General features: G+C 48.2%; 1 protein-coding gene across 8 annotated transcripts in view; it reads left to right on the plus strand.

Annotated features, from left to right (window-relative positions):
* Positions 1–22,987, plus strand: part of ST6GAL1 (ST6 beta-galactoside alpha-2,6-sialyltransferase 1) — a 116,876-nt gene that overhangs the window by 18,832 nt on the left and 75,057 nt on the right. For 6 of the 8 annotated variants that reach the window (XM_045811225.2, XM_087861483.1, XM_045811223.2 and 3 more), the window contains exon 2: positions 9,268–9,406. The gene's annotated coding sequence lies outside the window, so the exon portion shown is untranslated. Of the gene's footprint in view, positions 1–3,664; positions 8,179–8,251; positions 9,043–9,267; positions 9,407–22,987 lie in introns of those variants that run through there. The other 2 variants (XM_045811227.2, XM_045811224.2) reach the window with 2 other exon arrangements.

The raw sequence follows: 22,987 nt of genomic DNA on the forward strand, positions 1-22,987 counted from the left end.
CCTTACCCTCAGACAGAACCTTGTTTCCCACTTACCTGAGAAAGTAATGTCAGTCAGAGAACTTTCACACCGTTCTGCCACCAAACATACACCCATAAGTTCTACTTTCTGCCTGCTACTGTGGATGATGAATTATTTCTTCTCCTATTTAAGACCAGCCCCTCCCCTCGTGTGCTGCATCCTATCCCCTTAATTAAGGACATGACTCCAGCAATAGTCCCTTCTCTTTCCAGTGTTTCTCTCTCTCTGCTGGACCATTCCCATCTGCCCGCCCCATCTGTCTATCTATGGCTGTTGTTTTTCTCCCACACGCATATGCACACGCACTTCTTCCCCTGACCTCATCTCCCCCTCCAGCTGCTGCCTCATATCTTTGTTCCTTGAAAGAATCATTTGCTCCCTGTAGTTCCTCTTCTCTCATGATTTAAACCCAGTCGAATCAGTACTTTGCCTCCATCACTCCACAAAAACCACACCTGTCAGGGGCACCAGTGAGCTCCATATTGTCAATCCCAATGGTCAAATGTCAGTCCTTATCTTGATTTATCAGCAGCGTTTGATATGGTTGGTTATTCCATTTCTCTTGAAAAAGTGTTTTCTCTTGGGTTCTGGGATAGCACACCTTTCGGTTCTCCTCTTCTGTCACTGGCTTCTCCTCAGTTTCTGTTGTTGGCTCATCTTCATTTGTTCACGTTGGAGCACCGCAGGAAGCAGCACTTGGACTTGACCTCTACTCTGTCTCCTCACTCCCTGGTGATCTCCTACCACCCACATGCCAACAACCCTCAAGTTACAGCTCCATCGCAGACCTTTCCCTGAATGATACACTCTTATATTCAGTCACCATGTTTCCTTGGGTGTCGAATAAACATCGCAATGATGACAAAGTCCAAGGCTGAACTGCTTTTCCCTCGAAAACCGCCATCCCCACTTCAGGAGATCTTCTTTCCAGTTGCTAGAGTTTCAAACTATGGAGTCACTCTTGACTCTCCTTTTCTCATGCTGCATCCAGGCTATCAGCAAGTCAGCTGTACTTGCAGAGCAAACTAAGGAACTGACTGCTTGCTGAATCCACTAAATTCACGCCGGTCCAGGACAGTTCGATCTCTGCTTTTAATTTTTAGAATAGCTCTGTAACTGGGTCTTCTACTTACATTCCTCCTCCTCTGGTCTCCTCAAAACAGCAACTAGAGCGATCACGTTGAAAGTTGTAGTATCAGTCATTATTCTGCTCAGAAACCAACAAGGGCTTTCCATTTCACTCAGAGCCTTAGCACTCAGAGTTCTGAGAAGGGTCTACAAGGTTCTACATGATCCAGGTCCTCACAGACTTCACCTTCTCCAATTTTCTGCCCCTTCATTCTGTCTTACTTCATGTCTCTTAAACAAAAAATCACATTTAAAAAAAGATTTTGTTTTACTCAGAGCCTCTGCACTGCTGTTCCACTCAGTTGGAACACCCTTCCTTCATAGACGCGCATTGTGTTCCCCTTCTTTTCCTTCAGGTTTCTAACTAACTGTCACCTTATTTGAAAGGCCGTTCTGACCAACTTATTTAAGATAATCTGGCGCCAGCCTCCTCCCTCACCCCCCGGCTCTCTCCCCTTTGCCCTCTGTTGTTTTCAGTGGCATCTATGGCCGTCTGACGTATTTACTCCGTGTCTCTTCTCACTGGGAAGTTGTTTCTATGAGGGCAGGGACTTTATCTCTTTTGTTCGTAATTATTTTCCTAGGACCCAGAGCAATGCCTTAAGAATAGTGGGCACAATACATAGTTGTTGACTGAATTTAACTTAATCCTCACAAAAACACTTTGGAATTAGTTGGAATTACCCACAATTTATAGATAAGGAAATCGAGGCTCAGGGAGGTTAAGTAACTTTTTCAAAGTAACAGAGCTTGCCAGGATAGAACCGAGACACACACTTTCTTTCTTTCTTTTTTTTTTTTTTAAAGATTTTATTTATTTATTCGACAGAGAGAGAGAGACAGCCAGCGAGAGAGGGAACACAAGCAGGGGGATTGGGAGAGGAAGAAGCAGGCTCCCAGCGGAGGAGCCTGATGTGGGGCTCGATCCCACAATGCCGGGATCACGCCCTGAGCCGAAGGCAGACGCTTAATGACTGCGCTACCCAGGCGCCCCTAGACACACACTTTCCAAGTGACTATGCCACTAGACGCTCTCCCTGTTGAACCTGGCCTCCCCCAACCCCTGCATTCCAACTTGCCTCATTTTTTCCACCTCTCATTGCAAGCAGGCAGACCCACAGAGTGACAAAATCCCTGTGAAAATGCCCCAAGTGTGACTGGAGGTGTGGGAGGTGCGTACGAAATGCACACACCATTTCTTATCTGCAATTTCCAAATCCAAAAATCTGTGAAAACCGAGTTTTATTTTTAACCCATTTGGTGGCAAAACCTGTCCTGAACTAATGTGAGGCTATTTATAAATCTTTAACCTACTTAGTATAAACATGCCTTTGTTCTGCTGCAGAAATACTAATCCGTATGGTTACGAAGAGCTGCCCTGCCCCGGGCGCAGGTGGTATGCAAAATATAGAGTGTAGGGGTCACATACCACTTTTCCAAAATATGAAGCACGCAGACACTTAGCAGGCCTCGGAGATGCCTGATAAGTGACTATGGAAGTCTGGCCTTTGAAACTATGCCTGGAAAACAAGTTGTTTTTTATTTTTTCTTCTCCTGGTAACTAAAACTTCTTTTAAGGTTCTTTCCAGGAACAAACTCAATTTAAGACCTGATTAGAATCACGCGCAGCAGGCCAACCTGAGAAGGGCATGCGTGAGATGCCTTTCTAAAACAGAGGGAAGGAGTAGAAGTGTGCATACTGAACAGCGGGACCACCCCTCCCCAACTTTCTTTGTTTGGTGGTTCCCACAGTGCTGGAAGCTAGGGTTATATCCCCTTTTCCCTAGTCAGGAGGTTAGAGGGGTCTCTCTGCATCAACTTAACAGCCCAAGAGGAAAGACCTATAGATACCGATATTTAGAGTTCTTTAAATAAAACGGAGAGATTACTCTTAGCCCTCCTTGGTAGTCACTGGCTGGCAGCTCTGCCTGGGTACATGGAGCTTCTGGTCAGCCTTTAGTGTCTCACTTTTGAATTTAAAAAGACTGCTCAGTATCCCCAGATAGTTGAGAAAAGTTCGAAACATAAAACACAGAAACCAAAAAAAGACAAACGACAACCACATAAAAAGAAACTCAAGAAATAGAGGCAGTGCAGGGAGAGAAGCAAGCATCACACAGACTATAATTACTGGTGTCCTGGAGGCAAGACAAGATAGCACGGTAATAGAATGGAGGCAGTGTGCAACAAAAGGAGTATTCGGAGAATAAGAAAGAACCCTTGGAAATGAAAAGTGTGATAGAAATCAATGAATCAGTAAAGGGTTTGGAATATAAAGTTGACGAAGTCTTGGAGAAAGGCTAGAAACCAAAAAAAAAAGGGGCACCTGGGTAGTGCAGTCGTTAAGCATCTGCCTTCGGCTCAGGGCGTGATCCCGGCGTTATGGGATCGAGCCCCACATCAGGCTCCTCCGCTATGAGCCTGCTTCTTCCTCTCCCACTCCCTCTGCTTGTGTTGCCTCTCTCGCTGGCTGTCTCTATCTCTGTCGAATAAACAAATAAAATCTTAAAAAAAAAAAAAAAGAGAAGAAACCCCCCCCCCAAAAAAAGGGGGAGGAGGGGGAGCTATGCAGTGAAAAATAAGAAAGAATCATTCTAAGAAGTTCAACATCTGAATAGGAGGATGAACAAAAAAAAAGAGAATAGAGACAATGGAGGGGAAGATTTATCAAAGAAATAATACAAGTAAAATTCTGAGAACTGAGGAGCACAGGTTTCTAGATGAAAAACCTCACTTGAGTACTCAGTGCTATGAATGAAAAAAAACACACACCAAAGCACATCGTTGTGGAAAAAACCCCGTACAAACCAGGAGCAAAGCTTGAAGACACAAGGAAAAAAAAAAACCCTAAACTGATTACATAGAAGAAAAAAAAATCTGATTCAACGGCAGCACTGGAAGCTAGAATGCAATGGAGCCATACCTTTAAAGTTCTGAGAGGGGTTTATTTCCAACTGAGAATTTATATTCAGATAAATTATTACTCAAATGTGAGGGAAATGATGGCATTTTGAGATATAAGAAATCTCAGTTACTGTACCTCCCGTACACCCTTTCTGAGGAAGCTACTCTAGATATGTTCCTTCAAAATTGGGAGGAGTGGCGTAAATTAAGACAGAAGAAAAGGAGTCTTCCTTTAAGCCCAGAGAGCAACTAGCTCAGGTTGGAGTAGGAGGACAGAAGATTCCAGAAGGGAGAGCTTCAAGGGGAAAAAAAAAAGTTGGAAAGGTGAGGGCTAAATTAGTGATAGGTATATAGAAGTTGAAGCAAATAAACAAGAGAGATACTACTGGACTCCAGAAATGACAATGAAGGAGTGAAGGAACCATAGCACACCACAGAGCTTGGCTGTGAACAATCACTTATCTGGTCATCATAATGTACACCTAGTGTAGATTTAATAGAAAAAAGATGGTGTAACTATATTAGGAGAAGTAGAAGTCGTACGTGGGATGGTGGTAAAAGCAAGCGAAATTCTCATTTTCCATAGTAGGAGGTATGGAAGTAGGAAATAGGTAACATTGAAAAAAAAGCCATATAAGTATGGTATTTAGATACATGGAGATCATTCTAGAATTAAATCCAAGAGCCAAAAGTCATTGCATTTGGGTGGCAGAGATTAGGGGTCTGCAGGACTGGGGCAAGGCCTGAAATCATGTGTGTGGAGAAAGGGCTTATGTGTCTCTGTGTATGTCCAGATCGGCAGCTCGAATAGGCCCAGTCGAAACTGAGGGACTGTTTGCTCCCGACAACATGTTAACAGCACAGTCAAAGAAAGCAGGAGTTCCTTTCTTTGGGTGTTTTGCATACGGCGGTGGCAGAAGAGCTTCCTTTTTCTGGTTCTCTGGAAATAAATTCTTTACACCACTTCTTGTCAGAGCCCGTGTATTCAGTGTTGAACTCCTCTTTAATTTCAGCTTTTTTTGAGAGAGCTTGGCGGAGCTCTGTCCTAACAGTGGGGGAAGAAGGCCTTGGGGAGACAGGCCAGCGTGTAGAATTCTGGCTTCGTCACTTCCCAGCTTTGGGCCCTGGCTACTTACTTAGGCCCTTTCCCTTGTCTGAAAATGGAGAAAACACTCCTTGCCTCATAGGATTGTATGGGGAATAAATGAATAATTTAGTATATTAAGTGCCTAGCACACAGTAGTTGCCAAAAACATTTAACTTTAAAAAAAAAAAAAAAAGGAACATTGCGGTTAGCCCTTGGTCTGGTACAGAAGCCCTTTAATGTTGGGTCTGGGCCCTACAGATGAACCTTCCAGAAGAAACAAGAACTTGGAAGGAAGGGGAAAGCAGAAATAATCCAGGAAGTCTTCTGATTTTAGCAGAAATTTTTATCGTATTTTGGGTGCAGTATCTTCTGATTGGACTGTAGAGCTCAGCAAATTTGTAGAGACCCAGACCCTGGAAAGTTTTATGTACAAAGATCGATAAAAGCTCTTAGCTAATTTAGCTTCCATATCCAAACCATCAGCAGCCGCTCACATTCCAGATAATGTGGAATAATGGAATCAGGGCTAACAGGGTTATCTTTTACCCCAAGGCTCCTGTGTGCCTTATGCCGACCATTCATTTAAGCCAGGGACCTGGGGCCCGAGCCGTACCCCTGGGGATAGGCTGACCCATTCTCTGACTCAAAACCAAGCCCATCAGTAATGGTCCTTGTTTGGGGGATGATTACATCAGGGGATGCTGAGCCATGAAATTCTTATGTGTATGTGCTTGGCTCATTTTATGAACTTCTTTGGGTTCTTTGGTTCTTGGTGGGCTTTCTAAATGCCGGCTGTGGTCTGTGGTCAGCGCCCACCCTTGGATATCTGAAGGAAACACCTACATGAGGCGTGAGGGAGCTAATGAGGCCAAGGCAGCCTCTCATTTATCTGGTTTCCTCCTTAGTGTCTTCTTCTAATGCTTCGGGGGCTGACAGAAGGCCTTAGCTAGGAGGTGCCGGGGGCTGTCAGGTGAGGGCTCCGTGCGGGCAGGAGCGAGGGCAGGAAGTAATGGGGCAGAGAACAGGTCCCAATCATGAGGAAGGCATAGAGTAGAACTTTGGTTGGTTAGACTGCGGGAGACAAGTGGTGAAGCCAAATCCAGATGGCAAGCCAGTGACCCTTGTGGAATTGGAGGGGCGTCAGGGAGCAGAAGACACACAGATTACAGGGGGCCATCAGTTCAGTGGGTGCTGTATTAAAACTGCAAGGAAGCACATGATATGTAGGTGGCTCAGGGGGAAGGGAATGCAAAGGGTCAACTGAATGGGTCACACCAGTGGGGTATTAGGAGGAGTAGGAATAAGCCACTTAATAGCAAAACTGTATAATAGAAAAATCTACCGTCTGTTATTACTGTTCTGTTATTGTTTATTTCTCATGTTTCTGCAAAGTACAAGTTGTACTTGCAACCCAAGACTGTCCTGTCAAATTGCCTCATCTGTCAAAAATCCAGCCATAAACTTGGGAAGGAAGTTAAAAAAAAAAGGCTTTTGAGCAGCCACAATGGATGGCCAAAGCCCAACCACAAAGCCGTGCACTGGGTGATGGTGGGAGAGCTCCTCTGCTCTCAGTCCTGGCCCTGGAAGACTTCAGTGAGCTGGAGACAGCTGGGACCCCAGAGCTGCTCTAAACCTAGCTCTTCAGGGGTTTCTAGAAGGGATGCAGGGGATGCTTATAGGAAGAAAAACAAGGAAGTACAGATGAACTTTGCAGTTTCTAGACCATCACCAAGCATCTGCTCTTTCTGGGGCTGCACAGTTTCCTGTCTGCCTCTCCCTGGGCCTCTGCCTTGTTCTCTTTGTGGGCCAGCTTCCTCTCCTTCTGCAGGGCCCTGTGGCCCCATCACTTGGTTTCGTGCCTGGCATTCCTTCTTCTAGCGCCCCTGCTACCTTCCCTTGAAACTCGAGGGTCCACCACTAGCTGACTTTTTTCATAGTTGTAATTTTGAAAGTATCTGACTGGTCCAGCTGCCTTATTTAGGTGAGTTGCTTTTAAGTCCAAGTTCCACCCTTTGTCCATCAGGGGAGGCCCAGGTGTGAGTATGGGTTGGGTAGGAGGGAGACAGGTAGAATGACTTGTCTATTGGAGTCATAGTAGAGGTCTGCAAGCCATCTACCAAAGGGTTTAAAAAGCACGAATAGAACCCCACATTCCCTCAGTGGTCTGCAGATTCCTGCAGCTGGAGTGGAGGGTGCATAGGGTGGAAGTGGTCAGCTGGGAAGGGGCATGAGGCTTGGCTTCCCAGAGTCTTTGCCTGAGTCACAGGGCCACAGAAATCCATGAAGTCTTTAGAAAGATTATGTGGTGAACTACCCATGTCTCACTGAAGGTTTGGCCTGGAGCAAAAGGAGGGATAAGGGAGGCTAGCTAGAGAGAGATGGAGAGAGGGGACCTCCCTCCTGTTAAGGGGGCAAGTGAGTCTAGTTCCCCCAACCCCAGGAGCACCTTGCGCCTGTTCCCTGGGGAAGGCTGGTTACCGGCATGCTCCCAGGTGGCCACCAGCACTTCACGGAGCTATCTCTTCCCAGCCTGACCCAGTCTCTGCACCACTGTGACTTTGGCTCCTTGTGTCTTGTCGGCATTAATTGTAGACAGCAGCAAAGTGCCCAAATGCTGCAGGTGACTTTTTATTTTCCCCTGTCACCTGATGCCTTTGTCCTTTGCTCTGCTTACCCTGAATCTTTGCAAGACCGTGACATTTCCACCCCCTCAGTGGCTCACTTCGTCTTCGCTTTCATCTGGTCGTACTTCCTCTCAGCGTCTGCACTCTCGTGGCCTGACTCTTGTTTCTCATGGCATCTCAGGGTCTCTTCCTCCTGGACGCCACACTTGTGTGTTACCACTCCTCTCTGTTCTGCAGGGCATTTCTCACCTTTTCCTCCTTCCAGTTCCTTCTCCCGCACCTGCTCCCCAAGCGTGATTAGGGGAACTCATGGAATCATCAGGTCTTATACTAGGGCTGAGCTGAATGTGAACACCGGTGACAACCCAGACTGCTGGCGCTGCGCGCTCGTTTGCCCTGGAAACGTTACACGTGGTGAGCGGGGATGTGGGCAGGGGAGGGGCGGGGCCGAGGGGAGGAGCGGCAGAGGCCCCGGCGCCTCTCGCCAGCGCCTGGAGCAGTTTATATGGCACAGGAGTCCTGGAGGCAGCAGGCCAAGACTGAGACATTTAGAAACTCTTTGCCTAGGTCTTAAGGAAATAACCATGGATTTCCCCAAGGATTTAGTTTTAAGGACTTTGTGTAATTAACAAAAACATTGGCGATGGCCAGCCCTTGGGGGGTAGGGTGACAGTTCTGCTCCGGCCACATAGGGGCAGGTTACGTAGTCCCTGCAGAAGACCGCTGATGACATGGCACTAACCCATGCCTCGCTTTACTGCATCTTTGTAAAAACTCCAGATCACCAAATAAAACCAGGAAGGGTGTGTTATCTGTAGTTATCTTGGGGAGGGAAGAATAGGTGATTTTTTTCCTTCTGTTGACTTAACTCTATTTTCTAAAATTTCTAGATCGAACATAAATTTCTTTGACATTCGGAAGCCTAACAGTTACTTTAAAAACAATTGCCATCCACCCAGACAGCTAGAACAATACATGGGTTGAAGATTTAGTTTCCGTTAAAAATGCTCTCCAAATAAATTTAGGAATTAAGTTCACATTTGTAACATTGCACACGATATACTGTCGGCCAAAGGGAGACGGGGGAAGGGTGATGTATTTGTTGACTGGAATCAGCTATCCCTAAGCCTTATCTAAACACAAGACTTGGGGCCAGAACTGTAGTTTTCTTTTTCTTGCTTTTCTACTGATAACAGCAAGTAGCGCAGGATTAAGTGACCGTGGTCGAGTTTGCTTTGCTTCATCTCCAGCTCACTGAAATTGTGTAGCCCCCAAAGGGTAGGTCTGGGTGAACAGATGGGCGGCTTGCGTCCTGGGAAAGCTGCCGGCTCTTTCAGGTGGGGCCGGCCTCCTGGAAGGGGCTCAGAAGTGTCAGGAGTGACCAGGGCGGGGCGTGGGAGGAGGAAGGGTGCTCCTGCATGAATTAACATACGGGCTTCTGGTGTTCTGTCTACAACTTTTCATTGTGTGCCTGTGGTTTTTTTTTTTTTTTTTTCTCTGCAGACAAGGTAGAGCCCGTTGTGCAGACCTCTGCTGCGAGCGGCCCAGACAGGAGCAGTGAAATCCTGGAGCCCAGCTGAAATGAACTGGCCTCCTTGAGCGGGCCCAAGCCCTGGTGCCAGGCCTCTGTCTCAGCACTGAGGTAAGACCACCTGAATCCCAGCTTGGGGGCGAAGAGGGCAGAAGGCCTCCTCTTCCTGGGAAACCTTTTCCTCTAAGGCTCAAGGGAGAAGGAGCAGCTGTTTTCACCATCTGCTTCCACCTCCGCCCATGGGGAGGCAAGGTCATTTGATGGCCAAACAGGCTTTGATTTTTCAGAGCACGGCTTTTGGAATCTTAACAGGGAGTTGTAGTTTCTCGATGGCTGGTGAGACTTGAACTCCAAAGGGGATGAATTTATTCTCCAGGTAAGGCAGCACCAGATTCAGGTGAACTTAGGTGCACCTGCTCTGTTCTGCCAGGGAACTTGAGCTCCTAGGAAACTCCCTCTTTCTCATGCCCAAGGGAGACAGAATGATGGAAATTATGTGGGGAGGTTATTGCAAAACATTCCACTCAGCTCGCTAAAAAATGACTCATTACCTAGGTATGTTCTGATGGTAAAGGTAACATGTGTTCATAAGATGTTTGGGAAAATACGGACAAGGAAGAGAATGAAACATGCCTGAAATCCAACCCCTGTTAACAATCCTTCAGGTAGGTTTCAGGAAGGTTCCTCTTTCAGCCCCCATAGCACATCGACTCCTCCTGCCAGGAAGTAGAGAGGTGAGGCAGAAAGAACCGTCAATTAGGAGCCAGGAGAATTCGCTTCTAGTCCGGGAGGCTCTCAGAGAGCCCATTTTTAAATATTCAGGAATTTTGCAAACTGCTTGTTAAACATTGTTGACAGCCGGAAATTGGCCATGGTGGGGAAGTTTACAGCACAGAAATTAGCCAGTGCTACAAACCAGGGCCTTTTGGTTTTGGAAATTCAGATTACCAGCTTGTACGGCCAACAGTTTGGGAGGCATAGAAGCAAGTCACCTCCCCTGTAGACCCCTCTCCCCCCTCCCCTGTGAAGAGTAGGTACCAATAAGCATTGGTTGAATAGATGGACAAGAGGGAGATTTCTCTTCTTATTACCCCATAAGGCCGTTGTGAGGCTCCTGGCCCACGGGAGGGGGTTTAGTTGATTGGTAAACTTTTGGTTTATCAGTGGAGAGAAGTCAGCTGGCCTTTCCCCACCTTGGAGCTCGCTTCTTGGGAAATCTGTGAATTACTGACACCCTTTTATAAGGGCAGATAAAAACTCTCCTTTTACTGACAGACATCTGGGGCATATTTCCTTCCTGGAAAAATCAAGGAGTCGGTCAAAGAAGTGTGAAAAGGAAGCCCCAGCGCTGCTAGATGTGAGAGCCAGGACTGAAATTAGAGCTTTTGACTCTTAAACTCCACTGGGGGTGAGAGGAGGGAGGAGGGAGGAGGAGAAGGAGCACTTCCTGCCAAATGTGAAATTTAAACAAAAGCCTCTTTCTCCAAGGCCCTGCTGTGGGCAGATTAGAGCTAATTAAATTAGCATAATGGAGCCCCAGCCTCTGCCTTTCTCCCTCTATTTTCAGAGTCCTTGGGCTCCCTGTCCCCCGCCCCCCTTCATGTATGGTGGAGGAGGGGATGGGGAGAAGGTGGGGGCATCAGTTAACCACCGGTTCACCTTGTAGAATTGTAGTTCAGGAAAATTATGAAGGTGGAAAGGACTAGAGGGGCCAGTTGGTCCCACACCCTCATTTTAAGAAGCCAGGTCACACCGCTGGTGACTGTTGGCGGCTGAGGAGGAAGGTACGCTCTCCTGGGCAGGCAGAGGACGAAGCTGGTGGGATGGGACTCTGCTCAGGAACTCTCCTGATCCCTGCCCTTGTATGTGACCAGCAAGGGGACGTGGTGACCAGCCCTGCCTCCACGCTTCCCAGACCCCTTCCCCATAGCTGCTGCCCCCTCCCCAGTGAGCTTCAGGCAGTGGTCCCCTGGTGTGCTTGGAATTAAGACCCCTTCCTCATCAGGGGCTTGGTTTTCCAGGTCAGTGAAACCAGCTGGGCAGATCTAATTCTGAGGACTTCTAGGTGTGTGTATGAGGAAGGGCAGGGAAGGGTAGGGAGGGCTTAGTCGTGGCTCTAGGCACTGTGCTTTATGCTCTGCTTGCAGGATCTCACTGAACTCTGCAATGACCTACCAGGGTAGGTTTTTCTATTCTCACGAGGCAGATGTGGAAATGGAGTCCCTTGTAGAGGTAAAGAGACTTGTCCAAGATGGCACAGCCCACAAGCAACAGAGATGTGAGCTGAGCCTGGCTGGGACTCCACAGCTTCTCAGAATTAGTGGGTGTTCTTCACAGCAGGTCGGCACCTCCATGGCGGGGGGTTCCCGAATGCAGTTCCGACAAGCAGGGTCCCTTCCCTCCGGCTACCTCGGTCCATCTCTGCCAGTGCATGGAGTTTCACAAAAGGCCACACTGTTCCTTTCAGACGCCAAGGACTCTTCAGTCGATAGTAAGATAGCGTCAGAGCTGGGAGCATCCATAGACTTCTTTAGCGTAGTCCCCTCACTCATGTGACACCCCGGGAGGGGAGCTGGGGTGCTGCTGGCCCCAGGTCTCTGAGTCATCTGGAAGCAGAGGCCTTCTTGGCCTCTGGACTCCCGGTGCTCTTGCCAGGGGAACATACCGAAATGGATCTGTTTGGTTTTCCTCCATGTTTGGGTAAGTGATTATTCCTCTGTCAAGAAGGATTTAATTCAGCTTCATAGATATTGTGTACCTGGCTACCTATCCTGGCCTGTTTGGGCAAGAGATTCTGGCTCAGCCCTGAGCATACAGGTACGACAAGGGACAAGGGGAGGAGCGCTCCTACATCGCGACTGTACACGACATATATTAGCCCATAACCATACATCATCTCCAGGAATTCCAAGGGAGAAATTGTCTGTGTGTCCCAGGGCTCCCAGAGCCCTAAAAATAGAATTTCCAGTGATCACCCTGCTAAGGAGGGAGCAAAGCAGCAAATGGTGGGTCAGGGTCTTTGGAAGATTGTTGCAGGGGTAGGGCTGGGGGGAGGAGGCAGAGTGGCAGAGGGAGAGATTGGGTTGGCACTGCTAAGGAGGGCAGGTGTCTTTGACTGGGGAGCTGGGGTTGAGGGGGAGCGGGGTGGACGGTTTTCTAGATAATCAAGAATCCTTTTCTTCTCTGGCACCCATCAACTTCAGAAGGAGGAAAAGCTCCCTTCAGTGGGGCACTCGGAATGTGAATCAGGGCTGAAAGAGGTCCTTGGAAAGCTGGTTGGTTGGCCTTCACGTCTTCCATCTAAGGAAATGGAGGCCCAGAAAGGGGAAGGGCCTTGTCTCCGACACAAGTGGAACTAGAGTCTGTTCTCCTGAGTGTCTGGCCAGGGTCCTTCCCACCAAACATAGTAGCTGCACAGGGAAGGGTGTTCCTAGAGGCAGGTACAGTCCGCTTCCTGCCTTGGACTATCTGGCCCAAAACCTGTGATGGGCTGGGTTTGGCCGTTGGAGGAATCTGTGGCAATGGCAACCCAGAAGGGAGAGGGTGTCCTCTCAATGATGTCAGCCCTTCATCCTCCTCTGTTCACATCCTAGAGGTCTTGTTGAGCCATGGGGTATCATTTCTGGCTTCTTCTTCTTCTTTTTTTTTAAAGATTTATTTATTTATTTATTTATTTATTTATTTATTTATTTATTTATTTGACAGAGAGACAGCCAGCGAGAGAGGGAACACAAGCAGGGAGAGTGGGAGAGGAAGAAGCAGGCTCCCAGTGGAGGAGCCTGATGCGGGGCTTGATCCCATAACGCCAGGATCACGCCCTGAGCCGAAGTCAGACGCTCAACGACTGAGCCACCCAGGCGCCCCTCATTTCTGGCTTCTTACTGGAAGTTCAGCATTGTTGGAAGACTGCACAATACACAGACAAGTGCCCCAGCTTTGAGGACATTTGAACTAGGTTTGAGCCTTGCTTGACCATAGTTGCACGACTACCTGGCCTTTCTGACTCAGTTTCCTCATATATAAAATGGGCTGAATAGCCCCTACCTTGAGTGAAGATTAATAATTATTTATATAATGCTCTTCTCACAAAGCAGATGCCTAGCAAATGGTCCCCATTATTTTTTTTTCATAAGCTGTATTGAGGTCTAATTGACAGACAACATACTGAAACCTCACAGCTTGATGAATTCTGATGTGTGTACACACTCATGAAATCCTCCCTGCAGTCAAGTTCGTGAAATAACCATTACCCCCCCAAAGTTTCCTCCATCACTTTATCCTTCCCTCCTCCCATCCTGCGTCCCATGTCCTGTCCCCCATGCCCAGGCAAACCCTAATCTGCTTTCTATCACTAGAGACTAGTTTGCATTTTCTAGAACTTTATGTAAATGGCATAATACAGCACACGCTTTTCTTACTCTCAGCATAATTTTTAATTTTTTAATTTTTACTTTTTTAACAGTTTGTATTTAAATTTCAGTTAGTTAACATGCAGTGTAATATTAGTTTCAGGTGTACAATACAGTGATTCAACACTTCCATATGTGACCTGGTGCTCATCACAACAAGAATACCCCTTAATTATCTGACATTCATCCCTGTTGTGTGGATAAGTAGTTTATTACTTTATTGCTGAATAGCACCCTACTGTAAGGACATACCACTATCTGCTTATCCATTTATCTATTAACAGATGTTTGGGTTGTTCCCAATTTTTGGCTATTAAAAGAAAGCCAATGTAAGCATTTGTGAAAAAAAATTTTTGTGGGGACCAGTGAATTCTTTTTCCTTCCTCAACACCTAAGAGTACAATGGCCAGGTCCTATGGTGGGGGTTTCACATTTTAAGAAATGTTATGTTTATGTTTCACATTTTAAGAAACCGCCAAATTGTTTTCTAGAGTGGTTGTACCATTTTACATTGTTCCCAGCACTCAATGAGAGTTCCAGTTGCTCCTCCTCCTTGCCAACCCTTGGTATGGTCAACCTTGTAAATTTTAGCATTTTAATAGGTCTGTGGTGATCGCTTGTGAATTTATTTGCATTTCCTTAAAGAAATGCTCATTTAAAAAATTAGATTTATCTTCGGATTGAGTTGGGTTCTTTATCTATTCTACAAACAAGTCCTTAACCAGAGAAGTTTGAAAATATATTTTCCAATTCCGAGGCTTGCATGTGGTGAGAGATAATGGCACATAAACTAATAATCACAATTCAGTTGAGAAAGTATGTATATGTACAGGGAAGTACAAAGAAAAATCAGTACTCTTTTTTTTTTTAAGATTTATTTATTTATTGGAGAGAGAGAGAGAGAGTGTGCGAGCATGAGAGAGCATGCAGGGGGGGCACAGAGGGAGGGAGAATCCCAAGCAGACTCTGTGCGGGGAGCCGGATGCGGGGCTTGATCTCACAACTGCGAGATCATGACCTGAGCCAAAACCAAGACTTGGACACTCAACCAACTATGCCACCCATGTGCCCTGAAAGATCAGTAATCTTAGCACAGGTTGTCAGGGGAGCTTCTAGGAGGTGAAGGTATGTGAATTGGGTTGTAAAGGAAATGAAAAGTTAGCTAGGTGGAGGGAGGGCAGCCTGGGTAGAAGTCTGTACGTGCAGCGGCATGGCAGTTTGCAATACCATGCTGCCTGTGAAATTATAGTAATCTAATTGGAGGACTACGATTTTGCAGAAAGATGTAGGCTGGAATCCCAGCTGCCCTGCTGATGGCCTGTGCACTTCTTTATTTTTCTCATGTTTTATTTTGAAACAGTTGTAGATTCACTGGGACTTGCAAAGATAGTACAGAGATGTCCAGGGCATCCTTCGTCTAGTTTGTTCCAATGGCTTCTTCTTACATAATTATAGTACAGTATCAAAGCCAGGAATGTGAGATTGGTACAATGTATATTTCTATGTCATTTTCTCACATGGGTGGATTAGCAGAGCCAGTACTGCGATCCAGAGATCGACTGTTCCATCACCAGAAAGAGCTCCCTCCCGCCACCCTTTCATTGTCACACTGCTGCTGCCCCTCCCTTCTGTGTTGCATCTCTATAATTTTGTCATTTTGAGAATGTTCTGTAAATAGAGACCTACCATATGCACCTTCTGAGACTGGCTTGTTTTCCGTCATCATCGTACACTTCGGATCTATCCAGGTAGTTGAATGTATCAATAGTTGGCTCTTTTTTGTTGTTGAGTGGCATTTCACGGTATGGATGCATTAGTTTCACTATTCACCTTTTTTGAAGGATGTTTTGGTTGTTTCCAGTTTTTGACTATTACAAATAAAGCCGCTATGAACAATTTTGTACAGGTTTTTGTGCGGACATAAATTTTTGTTTTCCCGGGATAAATGCCCAGCCGTGCAATTGCTGAGTTGTATGGCAAGTGTAGTTTTAACTTTTTAAGAAACTGCCAAACTGTTTTTTAGAGTAGCTGTACCATTGAATACTCCCACTGGAAGTGGGAGTGGGAGAGATCCACTTTGTCCATCTACTTGCCAGCATTTGGTGGGGTCATATTTTCGTGTTAGCTGTCCTGATAGGTAGGCGGTGGTGTCTCATTATGGTCTTAATTTGCATTTCTCTGATGGCTGGTTGTGTGACTTACCGTTTGTGCTCCTTCGGGTCTGGCTGCATGAATCTAGACCCCAGCCTTTTAAGTGTGAGAAGCAAGAGGACCTTGTGATGATAACCACCCCCCACCCCCCCACCCCCCGCATTTCTGCAGCTACCCTGAAGTCTGACTTCTTTGTCCTTTGACCCAGTTAGCCAGTTCTAGGAGATCCTTCTTCATTGTTCTGGGTGGCTCCAGGAAAGTGATATTTTCTAGACCTGCGTATTTTTCCAGGGAAGTTTTTTTTTTTTTTTTTCCCTTTACCACAGATGAGCAAATAACCTGTGAGTGGTTTTTTTTTTGTTTGTTTGTTTGTTTTTACTGTGCTGTGGGGTAAATTCTCTCTCTCCACCCTGTCCCTCCCTGGTGCCAGTATGCCAGCATCTGTACTTAGTGTCAGCTGAGATAAAGAAGCCTCTGGAGTTAGGCCAGGATGGCTATTTTCTCAGTGTTTGGAGGCCTGAAATGCCAAGGGAATCTGCCATGGCCTCAGGCCTTCCCTATGCTCAGCATCTTCTGTTCCTTCCTTTATAGACAGAGCCATAATGTGCTGGGAAAAATCATCATGGTAGCTAAAAATTCTGTAGCATTTCTTCTGTGCCGGGGACCGAGGGCTTTCTATGTATGAACTCATTTAATGCCCACAACAACCCTAAAGTTTAAGTACTCTTAAGACCCAACTTGACAAATGGGGAAACTAGGGCCTGGAATGTCTCCTAGCCAGTACGTGGTGAGTAAGTTGGGACTTGAACCCAGATGGTTTGACACCCACATCCATCCTCATGGTCATTGTGCTTCCTATCTCTGTGCGAGGGCAGGTAGCATCTTGTGCCGTGCGCACCTTGCTGTCTGAAACTGCGGCCTCAGGCTCTCTTGAAAATGGGGGGGGGGCAGGAGGACATGCCGTGGTGTTCTCTGGGGTGTCAGCACTTCATGAGGTGGGAAATGGAAGAGCTGGGAAGTGCTTTCCCAGGGGAAAAGGGGAGTTCCTTGGAGGCCTGCACTGGGCATGGGCTGCTGTCCAGGTATGAGTGAGGCCCAGGCTCTGTGCCACGGTCTTGTGAAGACATGATTCTGTTCCGTGAGCCTGCTGTGCACCCAGGACTGGCTCACGCATACTGTGGGCAGAGGCTGGAGGAGGATGACGGCAAGGCCCTGACCTGGGGCAAATCACCCACCTCACTGGCCCTCACACTCTCAGCTACCTGCCTGTGCCGTGATAACCTTGAGCTTAGACAGAAGGGACTCGCCACCCCAGAGATGACTGGGAAAGAGCTTGGCTTTTCTGACCCCGGTGCTGGTTGCAAAAACTCCATTTCCATCTATAAACAGGAGAATAACCGTATCTAATGTCTAGATTGTGATGAAGCTAAGTGGGGACAGTGTCGTGATTGCCCTGGAGAATGTTGGTTCCTTCTTCTCCTCTCCATGGAGCCCTTTCCAGTCTTAACTATCCAGCTGCATGGCAGTGCTGCCCTGAAAGAAAACGGATGTGTGTCCCTTGTCCTAATTTAGTCAGTGAAGAGTGTCCATTCACTCATTCAGCGTTCAGTCAACTTTTTATTTTTTTTAATATTTTATTTTTTTAGATTTTATTTATGTATTTGACAGAGAGAAAGAGCACGAGCAGGGGAAGCAGCAGGCAGAGGGAGAGGGAGAAGCAGGCTCCCGGCAGAGCAAGGGAGCCCGATGGTGGGGCTGGATCCCAGGACCTTGACATCATGACCTGAGGCAAAGGCAGTTGCTTAACTGACTAAGCCACCCAGGTGCCCTCAGTCAACCCTTTAATGACCCCCTACCATGGGCTTGCTTCTGTAATAGGCCCTGGGAGCCTAAGAGCTGGATCCTTGACCTCACATAGCCTATGGTGTACAGAGAGAGACAAATATTAGTTAAATAATAGCCCAGCTGAGTGTGACATCACGAACTGTGGAATTCCTGAGGAAGAAGTTCACGGGTACCGTGTGAGTGAGCCGCAGTCGAGGCCGGAGGACTCTTCCTCAGGGGAGCAGTTCTGATCTGGGTCGGATTCTCTACCCTTGACCCACTGAAGAGGCCCCTGTGGAATGTTCTGTAGGATCATTTCATTTGACACCACCCAAAGCCTGGCCACCCTGGTGTTCTCCCCACCCCAGCAAGCCACACTGCTCTGGGAGGTTCCCCAGACCCAACCGCTGACAGCTGCTGCCGACCCACGGGGGCTCACCCTGAAGTCAGAGCCACACCTTGCAGGCTGGGTTACGTGTTTGTTGTTGAATGTGCTCATGACTCAGTTTATTACTCAGCCGAATGTGGCACGCCACCGTGAACTCACATAGCGTTTTTTAAAACAACTTTACTGAGTACAATTTATATTTCATGAAATTAAGTGTAAATTTAAGGACTTCTAGTAAATGTACCGAGTTGTGCCACCATCATGACAATCCAGCTTTAGAACATTTTTTATCATTGGAGGGGTCGTTCGTCTTCACATGGAAAAGGCAAGAAGATTATTTTTGTATGGAAATCGTCCCATAATGACTTTTTCTGGAATTAGTTCTGTGCTCCCAGTGGGAGGATCTCATTCATTAATTCAATTAGTATTTACGGAGTGCCTGCTGGAGCCCACGGCGGGGCTAGGTGCAAAGGGGAAGCGAGAAATGGTGGAGAGGGCAGTTTTCCTGGGGTCGACAAGCTTCCTACTGAATTCGCACTGTTCAGTGTAGCCTGTCTGCAGGCGTGGGTCTCAGCAGGCCAGGTGTTTGCTTTCCACCCTGTGGCTCGTCACTGAGGACGAGGCAAGGGCCTCGCTTTTGCAATATTGACATATTGAAAATACTGGCCGAGCAGAGAGAGGAAGTGCACTCTCCAACATCTGCAAACAGCTCTAGGCGTTGGCTAGCCTGAACGCAGGACCCGCGAAGAGAGGAGAGTGGCTGTGCTGTTTACAGGGCAACGATTCCACTGGTGGAACTGGGGTGAGCGGTGAGGGTGCCTGGAGGAAAAAAGGACCGGGAGCCAAGTCAGGGCAGGGAACTGAGGCGAATTCAGGGAGTAGTAGTGCGGTAGGTCCCCTATAGCTTAGGGGCGCATTAGCATTTGGTGGACTGTTGCTTGGAGGCTTGGGGGTGAAGTGGGGGTGAGGAGTTTGGGCTTAGTGGAGGGAACATGGAAGATGCCATAACTGAGCATAACTGTTCAGAGCTGGACTTGGGGCACAGTCTGGCATGGAGAGAGAGATGGGAGGCAGCTACGGCTAAGGAGGCTACTGTGAGGGCCCTAATATCAGGCTGACTTTGGCTGGGCCAGTGGGGTGAGGAAGGAAGAAGTGGATGGGAGAGGAGACTCTGTCAGGGGAGAGAACATCTCCCTGTTCCAACTGCTTCCCTTGGGGTCCAGACCTACTTTGCCCACCTGCCTCTTGCTCTTCAACTAACCCCTCACACTCAGCTTGTTCACGGCCAGGCCCGACAGCCCCTCCGCACGTGGTCTTCTCCTTGCCTGCCATGCTTTTCTCCCCTCCACTTCTCTATCCCATTCTTCTTGCCCAGAAGGAAGGAGAGGAGCCAGAAAGCAGACATGTCTACCCCCAGAAGGCAGTGCCATAGAAGGTAATGGTGAGAGATTTCCAGAGAGGGAAGTGCCAAACACCAAAGATGGGCACTGAAGAAGGGCTGGGGACTCAGGGCTGGTAGTGGCCAGGCAAGCCAGGTGCCTCAGGCACCGAATTTAAGGAGGCACACTCGGATCCCAACCCTGTACTCACGTGACCCTGAGGGTGTGGGCCTGCCTTGCCTTACCCTAGTCCTGGACTAGGTTCCTGGAGAGAACTTGTCTTTGGGAGGACACTGGTGATCTTGGACAAAGCATTGACTTTCAGCGGACTCAGGATGGAGTGTGGAACTGTTTCTTCAGAAGGAAGCCTTCTGTGGGAAGCTTCCTGAAGCTGTGTGAGGGCCTACGTGTCACTCTCCTCCCCACCCCCAAGACAGCTGCTCAGGATCTTCATGGACTCTCTAGGATTCCTGGAGCACAGTTTGAAGAGCACCAGTCAACTCCAGCCCCCATCTTACCACAGAAAGCTCCGAGACCCACAGAAATACGTGACTTTCCAAGACCACACAGGCAGGTGTGACCTCAGTGGTCTGTCTTTACTTTCCTTTGGTTCATCATCTTCAGTTTTACATTCTCTTTTTATTGCCCCCAGTCTCCACCCCCCCATAAGAATTAGAAATAGTTGATACTGAAGGTCTCAAGATATTTGAAGACTGTAGTCTGAGAAGTCCATTTATTGAGCGCCTGCTACCTACCAAGCACTATTTTAGGGGCTTTTACATTCATTAGTTTAATTCTTTAAGAACCTTTCCAAGTATGTGTCATCATCCCATTTACTTGACGTGGAGACTGAGGCTCAGAGAGAACAAGAACTTGCTTAAATTCTCAGTTACTGACAGGTGCTCCTGTGTCCAAAGCCTGTGTTCTTTCTTCATACCGTGTCTTTCTTCAGTCGTTCAGACTGACCAAGCCTTGCTACCAGGCCCTGGTTTGGGTGCCTCATCCCCCTGCTCTCAAGGGGTGGTGGGCCGGCTCTTTAAAAGGTCTTCTGTCACAGGTGTCCCTGGGCTGCCTGTGGTGGTTGCAGTGATTTCTGGCTGTTGTGGAGATGAAATCCATGGCCCCATTCACTCCCCAGCCTGGAAGTCCCCTGGGCTCCTTTCTCTGTGCCCTTGGGATTCTGGAACATTCCACTGACACAGCGTTCAGGCAGTATAGGCGGTTTGTTCTGCAAGGAGCTTGACCACTCCTTTCCCCCTCCGCCCCCCCCCCCCAGTTTCCCTACATTTCTTGGCATTTATCACCAGTGGTTTCCTTCTGCTCCCACCCCCCAGCAGAGCTCTGATTTACTTCCATGATTTAGCCCTGATAAAGGCAAGTTATTTTGGCCTCTTCAGCCCTCAGCCCCGGTGAGAATTTGGACCCAGTGTTTTCACTTGTCACTTCAGAATGTTTGCCAGAGTTTGCGGAAAAAGGCCTATATTATTCATGTCCTTGCCAGGAACAGCTGCGCCCTGCCAGCTTGTCATGTGAGCCCTCTGAGCCGCCCGGCTGCACGGCCCACAGCCCTCCGGGGCCCGCTGGCTCGGGTGGGAAATGCGATCCGCTCGGACAGAAACAGCAAACAGTCAAGGAGGGCAGAAAGCAACTTGGAAGGGACTGATTAGGGCCTCCCCTAGGAATTCACCACGGCCCAGCGCGTGTCGGCGGGGCCGATTCCATCCTGTGCTCCGTGGGGCCCATTCTATTTGAAGTCTTTTCATCTGACGTCTCCCTCCTCCACAAGATAAGAGTGAGGCTGTGCACCAGTTCAGTAGTACCTAGAGGTCCCTCGTTCCTCACAGAGAACACGACCTGGCCACTCGAAACAAACGCTCAGAACCAGTCTCTGAGGTGGGGCTCATCTCCATTGAATGGATGAGAAAACAGCCTCAGAGAGATCAAGTGCATGACCTGAGGTCACGCAGGCACTGAGGGGTAAAGGGGGGATCTGAACCCAGGTCTGTCAGGCTCCTTTCAGGATGCTGTGAGCCACCAGACACAAAAGGACATCTCCCGGGCCCGGCTGCAGGCTCACCTACGGCCGGTCCCAACTGTGTCTCTTACCCTCCTCTCTTCCCATCTCCCTGTAAACATGGAAATCCAATTTCTGGAGCTTGGTGTTCCCGCAGGCCTTGACTAGAGTTTAGGACCCGCCAGGTCAGTGGTTGGTGGGACCGAAGGTCAGACCAGGGGTGAAGAAAGATGGTCCCTGGCACCTTCTCCTCTCTCAACTGAAATGGCTCCTCTTCACACCCCATCAAAGCCCTTTTTAGTGCCAGGAGCTCAACACTGAGTTTAGAGAAAATCGTAATATCCCTTGCTTGCTTAGAAAGCCTCCACCAGGGGCGCCTGGGTGACTCAGTCATTAAGCGTCTGCCTTTGGCTCAGGGCGTGATTCCAGGGTCCTGGGATCGAGCCCCGCATCGGGCTCCCTGCTCTGCTGGGAGCCTGCTTCTTCCTCTCCCACTCCCCCTGCCTGTTTTCCTCTCTCACTGGCTATCTCTCTCTCTGTCAAATAAGTAAATAAAAATCTTAAAAAAAAAAAAAAGCCTCCACCAGTCCCAGTTTCTTGCAGGATGAATTGGGGCTAAACACACTTACATCTGGAGCAGATAACCCTGTTGAATCCCATTTCCCATCACTGCAGCCCTCATACCCTCACCCCTCATAGCTTCTCACCATTCCTTGACTACAACCGGTCCTCTTTCATGGCTAAGCCTTCGGTCTACCATTATCTCTGTTGGGTATGCCTTTTACTGCCTGTTAAACTTCTATTCATCCTTCAGAACCCAGGAGGAACATTACCTTTCCTGACTTCCTCTAGTGGAGTTGGTACCACCGCAACCTTTAGTTCTGAACGCCTTACATGGCTTTACACCCATCATTTTATGGGTCTTTCTCTTCCTCTAAGGCCCCAGGAGCAGGGGCTTAGCACCTGTACTTGGTGCATATTTGTGTGACCAAATGAATGGGGGCTCATTAATGAACTGCGTGCTAATGTGTGAGTCACACGTGGTTCCACTTTCAGTACAAGGTTGCAGGACTTCAGTGAGAGATGATGGGCCAAGGCTGTGGTGCTGTTGATGAGTTGACAGGTGAACCAGGTACTGAGAGCGCTATGGTAGATGAGCCCTGCAGCGGAGAGGAGGTCTCCCAGGGGTGAAGAGACATCGCAAAGCTTGGAAGTTGTGGAGTGAAGCAAAGCCTGCCCTGTTCCCCAGGCCAGCCTCTCCAGCTCTATACCCAGCCTGCCTCCCAAGAGGGGAGCTCCTTAGGGCTGGGCTGGGTGCAGACCTGGAGCAAGAGTGGGGATACTGGATCGTCCCCAAGGGAAGAGGAACGGGGTGGTACTGAGGAGAGGAACAGAAGCAGAGGCAGGAGGACGTACAAGGCCAACTTCGTTTCCTTACTGTGATGCTGGGGGCATCTTGCTGGCCAGAGCTCCTGCCTGATGGCTGCTCCAGAGGATGGAGTATGAGCCAGGTCCAGGCAAGAATTG

Source organism: Ursus americanus, chromosome 4 (assembly GCF_024610735.1).
Source record: "Ursus americanus isolate L20-20 chromosome 4, mUrsAme1.1.p, whole genome shotgun sequence".
In the NCBI taxonomy this organism is placed as follows: domain Eukaryota; kingdom Metazoa; phylum Chordata; class Mammalia; order Carnivora; family Ursidae; genus Ursus; species Ursus americanus.